At 49.5% G+C, this 7,658-nt stretch overlaps 1 protein-coding gene and 1 pseudogene across 1 annotated transcript in view; one reads left to right on the top strand and one right to left on the bottom strand.

Moving 5' to 3' along the window:
• The window catches only part of LOC101980050 (SWI/SNF-related matrix-associated actin-dependent regulator of chromatin subfamily A member 5-like), a 32,391-nt gene extending 25,005 nt beyond the window's left edge, over positions 1 to 7,386 (top strand). The window contains exon 8 of the transcript XR_003376811.1: positions 7,225 to 7,386. The gene's annotated coding sequence lies outside the window, so the exon portion shown is untranslated. The remainder of the gene's footprint in view (positions 1 to 7,224) is intronic.
• Positions 2,857 to 4,498, bottom strand: LOC101979759 (annotated as a pseudogene).
• Positions 7,387 to 7,658: the final 272 nt, after the last annotated feature.

Below are 7,658 nucleotides of genomic sequence, written 5' to 3'. Positions count from 1 at the left end.
CCCCCCCCCCCCCCCGCAGGGCGGAGACCATCCTTGCTGAGGTCGTGCACGCACGCGGCTTTGTTGCCAGGGGAGGAGTTCGGCCGCTAGTAACCTGGAGAGAAAGAATTTTTGAGAAAAGAGGCCACAGCCCAGTCATCCGAAAGGGCCGAAAATTCCAAAAATCCAATGGTGGTCACAGGGGGACAACTCCTTGCCTCGGGACCACTCCCAAGGTCGTAATCAGCTAGTTCCTAAAACAGTACAATGATAATCTCATTGGGGAGGATCACTGTTTCTCAGGATTGTTATCAGGATTGCAGTCTGGCTCTGTCTTCAGCTAATTCCTGATGCAGGGTCGCTGAACAGGCTGGCCCTGGATATTTGGTTCTTCTCTTCCGGCTGGGGGAGAATCTGGATTTATTCAGGTTTTTCAAAACTATGTGTGATCCAAAGGTGGCTGTGTCAGTTTACACTTCCAGCAATGGAGTTTTTTCTTTATAAGGTAAAATCTCAGAATTTTGGTTTGCATTTCTCTGATGGCTAAAGGATGTTATATTTAAACATTTTTTAAATGTCTCTCAGTCATTTTTAAGTTCGTCTGTTGAGAGTTTTCAGTTTAGGTCTGTAACAAATATTTTTATTGGATTAATTTTAATAACTAGTTTCCTGAGTTCTTCATATATTTTTGAAATGGGTAAAAAATGGTTTGACAAAATATTGACTATGATCAATGTTCCTTATACTAAATAATAGATTCATTGATAATTTTAAGATTGATTCCTGGACAATTGTGTTTGCTCAATTCAAAGGCAAAACCAATAATCTTTTCCCAAAAGATCATTGCTACAATTCACACAACTGTATTTTGCTAATGTTATAGCAAAAAAATCCCTTAAAGGATTTTATGCTAAATTTTACAAATGGCTCTTCCAATTGGAAGAACTGCATATATGGCTAATAATAATAATAATAATAAAAAAGACTGTTGAGCATAACAAGGCTCCTTCAAAGCAACTCATAAAAGTTGCAAGCAGATCCTAATGCAAATGGATCTGACGTGATAACACCAAGCTAACCTTTGCTTAGGCAAGGTGGAAAAGCCCTTGCAATGCATTATGAAAAAACCCGACCTGTATATATCTGGGCTCGAGGATATATTTATGCTTTTTCACAGAAAGAAAATAAAAGCTGCATCTGATGAAGTCGAGGCTACAGATACCCACAGAATTCCAGAGGCGATTGGAGAGAGGTCCTTGGTCCGGTCTTCCCTGCCCTGAGGGAAAGGAATGCCTGTTAACAGAATCTGCGCCACTCTGCAAGGTGTCGTCCTGCCTCGAGAGTCCAGGAAGACCCAGCTGAGATAAGTGCCAGGATATGCTTCAGATAACTGAATCCAGCTCACCTCACTCATGAATCCCACCTGCCCTGAAGCACTAATGCTGAGCTCCTTCTGCAGTTTGAATTCTGGTTTGCTTTGAAACTAAGGTGCAGACTGAACATCTGACAGTTTTAACCTTTGGGACACAGAACTCATTTTAATTAAAATATTAACCCCTCTTCACTTAAGAGGGGGAAGATTGGGGTTCCTGTCACTGTTGCTCAGAGACTGGATCTGATGGTATTTAATAACATTGTTGTCATTGTGCTCTTACTACAGTTGATCTAATGATATAGGTAACCACTTATAGATGTTGAAAAAGGTTTGACACACGCTGTAAAATGTTTGGGCTTAATGCATATGCTAAAAATTTTAGATTTTGATCCCTTTTGCACTACCCTAATTGTTGGCAGGCAGCACACATAATTTTATGTGGAATAGGCATTTAGGAAGGAGGATACCTAAGGCCAGACTAAAAGGTGAATACTGGGTTTGGAAGGTGCCCTTTCTTCTTGTCTGGACTTGGAGTTATTGGTGCCCAAAATTATATCATTATATTTTTTGTTTGAGGAGCTCCTCACAGTCTTTTCATTAATGATTAATACAGGGGCCCAATGACGGGAGTTAGTGTGGAGTTCTCACCTGAACGCACATCATACAGAGGCTGTACTGGCCGGCTCAACATTGGCATGATGTCAGGACGAGAATTGCACTCCACATAGCCTAAGACAGGGTACCCTATGGTCAAAGACCTGCTTACTTTAGGTCTTGCTAGATACCTTTTATTTGAGGAGCTCCAAGGACGGGTAACTTGGCAGAACATCCCCCAACCTAAGACAGGATACTGGGAATCCTAGGACGGGTAAGGGGGAAAAAGACTTGGTCCCCACTCGATCTAAAAATCATTAGGCACCCCTCTGTTCCCAGGAGAGGTAATTTGCTTCACCATTCGAGAGGAAGGTCTCTCCTTGTCCCAGTCCTTTCTCCTTTAGATCTGACACCATGGTTGGACTCTGACCTGATGCCCTCCACTCAACAGCTGCCTGCCTGTCTTTATAAAAGAAAGGGAGAACTGTAGTGAGCCGGACAGGATCGCCATTACAAGATGGCGCCACATCCTGTCTTGTTGGTTATAAACAACCCCATATTTGGCTATGCCTTTGAGAGCTGCGTGTCCCCCGCATCCCGCATGCGCAATGGATTAGGGTCCCTGGGCCTATCTCGATGAAGTCTGGTGTCAGCTGTTGGTGGCATCCAATCACAGGGCGACCCGTGTGCCAATTCCCTATATAAGCAGCCGCCATAGTGCCCCCGGGCTCTCGCCTCTCTCGCCTCCCTCTGTCTCTCGCCCCTCTCTCTCTCTCTCTCTTGCTTCCTGCTCTCTCATTCCCTGCCCCCTTTCGCTTCATGCTCTCCTTCAACCAAGTGCACTCCAGTAAAGCGTGATCTGAGAAGAATCCTTGTGTGGTGGTGTTTCTTCCTCGCCGGTCAAGAAGCCCGCCGTGGGGACCCACTCAGCGAATCAGGCACTAACTAGCACAGGAAGTGGGGTGCTCACTTCCCTAGAGCAGGAAGCCAGGGTGCGGCTAGGATGGGCAAAGAGCAGCTTCCTCCTCCACTGTGCCAAGCAGGGAGGGGGTTGCAGGCAGGAGCGTAGACAGGAGTAGATTTCACGGAGACTTCCAGCTACTCCGCCTCCTCTGTGTAAGGAAGCCTTTCTTCCTTTTGTGTGGTGGCGAGTAGTGGAGGGGTACTGGTGGAGCTGGGGGTGGTTTGGGCACCCCTTCCTCGCTTCTAGGGGAGATGATCACTCCCCTAGCTGCTACTACAGCCCCATCCATGACAGCAGCTACCACGGACACAGGCTCTGAGGTGACCTCCACCTTGGGGGCAGGTGGTGGCAGAACTGGCTTGGGAGGTGGGGGCGGAGGCAGAGGCGGAGGCAACGGGTCAGCTGGGGTTCCCGGCAGAAGGGGTAACAGGGCGCTGAGGGCCTCGCTCAGTTTGGCCAGTCCCTGCCAAAGGGTGCCAGCCAGCTCCCTGATGGCATTGGCAGTCTCCTGCTGAGCCCGCAGAAAGTCCAGGGACTGTTCTGGGGCTGAGGTGGGCTAGGGGATGAAGGTGCCACTTGGGCCAGCTACGTGGGTGGCGCTGGAGGGGCAGGGAGAGGTAAAGACAAGGCCAGGTGGAGCAGCTGGACAGGCTGCAGGGGACGGGGACTCGCCCTCCTCGGCTTCAGGGACATTGCAAGAGGGCCAGGCCAAGGACTCTGGGCTGCTGTATATGCCCGTCGATCCTGCTTGCGATCCTCGGACAAAACATAGCATTGCGTACCAGCGGTCGGAGCTTGTGGCTGTGAAGAGGCGGCTGTCGGGGTCTCCTCAGCCCCAGCTCCGGGCCCCGCCACACCCTGCCCCAGTATGGCGAAAGTAGTCTCCTCCTCCGAGGAGAAGGAGTCCTCGGTGGCGGGCCCCGTGCCCTGCGTGGAGTGCGGCACTCGGGCGAGCTTCTCCTTGCTGCAGCGCTTGAAATCGTTCCAACGCTTCTGAACCTCCTGGCCCGTGCGCTTCCAGCTGGTGATGCCGTTGATCTTGCTGGCGATGCTGTCCCACACTCACCGCCGCTCGGCCACGCTCACCGGACAGCTCTGCGCACCATAGAGCTGAGGGTAGTGGGCACGCACCTCCCGGATCAGGATCTGGTTCTCCTCGAAAGAGAACCGCGGTTTGCGGAGCCTGGTGGTTACCTCCGCTTCGCCAGGAGCCGCCGCCGCCGAGGACATGGCTCCCCCAGATGCCACCGATCGGCTTCTTGGCGTATGGGGGGCGCCGGCTCTGCGGGCAAAGGGTGAACAGCCCTGGCGGGGGCTCGGTATCCCCATGTCGCCCCGACACGGGCTTCTCCGGTCCCCTGTGCAAAAGTGGTGGTGGGAGCGGCGAGCTGCTGAGTGCAATCAGAGGTGCTTACTCGTAGTTGACACCCGCCCAGTGCCCATCTTGTGCTTCACGCGGCCGCCGAATGCCTCGCGGAGGAGTTGATGGATATTGGGGGACAGTCCGTGCAGCCGCAGCCCCAGCCTGCTGGTGGGTCAGGGCTTCGGCTTCTGCCTTTATTTTATTTTTTGATAAGGTTTCTCTGTAGCTTTGGTGCCTGTCCTGGAACTAGCTCTTGTGGACCGGGCTGGCCTTGAACTCACAGAGATCCGCCTGCCTCCGCCTCCCAAGTGCTGGGTTCACCGTCTAGCCAGCCTAACTCATGTTAGCCACTGCCTGGCACATCCTCCTTGTTTTTAAGGCAAAGTCTCTCACTGGCCTGGAGCTCTTCACATGGGTTAGGCTGGCTGCCCTGTGAGCCCCAGGAACTCTGACTGTCTCTACTTCCCAGTGCTAGGATTTCATGTACAGCCACACTTTTACTTGGGTTCTAGGGGTCCAATTCAGAGTCTCATGCTTGCATGACATAATTTACTGTCATCCATCTCCTATACAGATTTTAAAAAATTTGCATGAAAATATGATAGCTCAATCCCCTAGGAAGGTTTTTGTAGCCTCTAACGTTTGCATTGGTGCCATTGCTGCTCTTGCCTTACCTTTAGCTCTGTCTCCTCCATAGCAGCTTCATGATTTAGTTTGCACTTTGTAAAGTAGGGAGATCGCATTGCCGTGCCTCTGCATGACTATGTCAGTTGAAAGAGTTAATACTTGCAAAATGCTTAGTTCAGTGCTGGTGGACAGACTAGGGCCCAGATAGGTGGGCACTGATTCCAACAGAGCACATGTCTGACCAGGATTGACTCTAGGTGGCCTTGCCCGTGTTGCTGTCTTGGAACCTGTTTCTTCCCGAAGGGACTGGCTTCACTCAAAGAACCAATGAGAAGGTTTGGGAAGCCAAGCTGGGCAGGGGCTTCCAGAATGCTCTGCCATCTAAGGCCACCGGGGTTTTTCTGTGGTGGGTGTTGTAGGTCTGAAAGACCCCTCCCCACAGATGGCTAACTGAGGTGCCTATTTAATATATCAAAGCGGACACTGGCCAATAGGTTCTCTCGGCACACAAGCACCTCTTGCAAAGTCCTAGCTCCTCGCAACACTCCTCACCCCTCTCCCTCCCCGAAACCTCTCTAGCCCAAGCTATGTTTCCCTTCCACCAGCTTCTCTTTCCTATATGCTTCAGAAATGTTGACTACGTGCTCTCTTGGCTCTGCTATTGGCCTTTTGGTCTTCTCTTTGCCCTCTTGCCTCCCCCCCCCCCATGGCACAGTCTATTCTGCTGGCCATGTTCAGCCTGGACTCTTCTAGATGCTCCTGGATGCTCTCTCCTCTTATCCACAACAAAAACCTCTATCATACCCAGGAGTGGTCATGTCCTAAGTTTTTCTTTCATCTGGTGCTGAAACCCAGGAATAGCATTACCTGCAAGTATGTGCAGACGCAGACTCTTTGGAAAGCTACACCCTAAGCCTCATTTTTTTTCCCCATCAGTAAAATGGGGGTCTGGACTATCTCAGACTGCTTAACAATAAATGTCAAGGGTTTAACACAATTCCTTAACTGAGTATAGGGTATTAGAGTATTCTCTGAGTATCCAGAGGGCTTGAGGATTAAGGTGTGAAATGTGTAGGAGGTTAATAAACAGTATGGATGCCTGAAACAGTCCTGTGAAGCTGTGATCTGATAGTGTTAGTGTATAGAACACCTTTGTGGGGCTGGAGAGGTGGACCAGCGGTTAAGAAGTCCTGAGTTCAATTTTCAGCAACCATCTGTAGTGAGGTCTGACACCCTCTTCTGGCCTGCAGGCATACATGTAGGCAGAATACTGTACACATAATGCATAAATCTCAAAAAAAGGAATGTGTGTGTGTGTGTGTGTGTGTGTGTGTATGTTTTCTTTTGTTCTTCGAGACAGGCTATCTCTGTGTGTAGCCCTGGCTGTCCTACTGTCCTGGAACCTGTCAGACCAGGCTGGCCTCAAATCCTCAGAGATCTACCTGCCTCTGTCTCCTGAGTGCTTAGATTAAAGGTGTGGACCACCACTGCCCACATCTTTGTGTTTTTTACTCTGCTTGATTCCCAACAATTGAGACAAGTCAGATTAAGTATCATGTCTCTAGGCTCAGAGAGGCACAACGATTTCTTTGATATCACACAGTTTCTTTGGTCTTTTTTCTTTTTCTTTCTTTTTTTTTTTTAAAGATTTATTTATTTATTATGTACACAGTATTCAGCCTCCATGTATGCATGCAGGCCAGAAGAGGGAGCCAGATATCATTACAGATGGTTCCATGTCAGTTGCTGGGAGTTGAACTCAGGACCTCCGGAAGAGCTGTCAGTGTTCTTAACCTCTGAGCCATCTCTCCAGCCCCCTGCTCTGGTCTTTTAAGGCACACTGGTTCTGGGGAAACTTGGAGACTTTTAACCACGTACCATCTTATTAAAAGAACTGACTGAAAACCTACAAGCAGGCGGACTTGGTTGAGTTCAGAGAGTGTCAGAGGCAGAAATTGAGAGTGGTCCTTGTAAGGAGTCTGGCAGGGTATGAGGAGAAAGGTCTCCTAAGGAGTCAAAATGAGACACCCATTGAGCCTGGTGGCAGATAAAATGGAGCTAGGGCATTTGAAGGCTGGGCTCCACCAGCACAGCTGGTGACGTGGTGCTGAGTTCAGTGAGAGCCAGCTCAGCATCATAAACACTGTCTTTGCCTTCCAGACAGACATGGGTGTGTAGCAGACGTAGGGAAAGGTCCCTTCCTCTAGGCCTTGTGAGGATCCAGCCAGCCTGATAGTGATGCTAAGGGTAGACATGCTAAGCTGACCACACCGTCACCCCTGGATTTCACTTGTTTTTCTTTATTTACTGCACTTTTCTCAGGTACCTGTGTGACAAGGTTGTTCCTGGGAACAGAGTCACCATCATGGGCATCTATTCCATCAAGAAGTTTGGAATGAACTCTGGCAAAGGCCGGGACAGAGTGGGTGTGGGCATCCGGAGTTCCTACATCCGGGTCCTGGGCATCCAGGTGGATACAGATGGCTCTGGTGAGTTGCTCAAACCATCAGGACATGCTTTTCTTTTTCATGGTAGGGCTCAAACTCAGAACCTTGTGCATACCAGGCAAATATTCTACCACTGAGCTATATTCCCAATCCCAGGGTGTTTATTTTTCAGAAAGCAAAATTTGTTTTCCCAAAATGTCCACTTACTGTATAGTTGTGGCTCCCGCTCTGAGGTTGTTGCCTAAATGCATGCTTGAATTGCATGACTCAGTGCAGTAGATAGATGCAATGTGGTGTGTGCTGCACTGC

This window comes from Microtus ochrogaster, unplaced genomic scaffold, assembly GCF_000317375.1.
Source record: "Microtus ochrogaster isolate Prairie Vole_2 unplaced genomic scaffold, MicOch1.0 UNK276, whole genome shotgun sequence".
NCBI lineage: Eukaryota > Metazoa > Chordata > Mammalia > Rodentia > Cricetidae > Microtus > Microtus ochrogaster.
This window is presented reverse-complemented; position numbering and strand designations above follow the sequence as displayed.